This window comes from Aptenodytes forsteri, unplaced genomic scaffold, assembly GCF_000699145.1.
Source record: "Aptenodytes forsteri isolate BGI_AS27 unplaced genomic scaffold, ASM69914v1 Scaffold428, whole genome shotgun sequence".
Taxonomy (NCBI): Eukaryota; Metazoa; Chordata; class Aves; order Sphenisciformes; family Spheniscidae; genus Aptenodytes; species Aptenodytes forsteri.
The window spans coordinates 135,610-136,365 of NW_008794177.1; positions in this window are offsets into that span (position 1 = coordinate 135,610).

Consider the following 756-nt stretch of genomic DNA (forward strand, 5'->3'; position numbering starts at 1 on the left):
ATTGCGACATAAAAACGGCCACTTTAATGACTTCGAAAATACGTCTGCACTTTCTGTCAGCAGCAAAGTGACCCTGGTGCCCCGAGGCTTCGGTCGGTGGCGATGTTTGGGTGTCGTGGGGGCTTGCTGCTGGGCACGGGCGGCTCTCGCCCCCTTTATCAAACCAGGAAAAAAAAAAAAACCCACCGGCCTCGGTTCCCGGACCGCATCCAGGCTCTGCGTCTTAAGGTGCTTCTTACACAAGACGTGGCTGGCTTCTCAAAGCAGAGCTGCGCTTTCTGCAGCTCGATGGGGAAAACTCCTCCACGAGAGCCGCACGATGGAGAAACGAGGAAGAGGAGAGACCGGTCGGTTAAACCATCGAATCATTTTAGCAAGCTTTGGAGGAGAAGGCTGAACGTAAATGACACTAAGCAACAGTCTTAGGATTTCAAAATGGGAAATAGGCCAAGGTGTTAATTATAAAGATGTCCCTTAAATTAAATACTGATATATTTTTCAAAGTCGATGTATAAGAGGCAGCTGGAGCAGAGTTGGGGTCAGGATCTTTCCGGAGGGGCAAGAAATAGGCTGCCCAAGTGGGGTCGCTTCGGGCAGTGCGGGCAGAGACATCCCGCGCGGGGACGCGGGGTGGGCATCTCTGGAAAGGGCCAGGGGGGAAATGGCGCGTGGGCGGAGCCGGCGCGGCCGTGGCCCCGGGCAAGATCCACACCTTTGGTATTTTCTGCTTTGCTACGCCGGGAAAGGGTCTTTGCG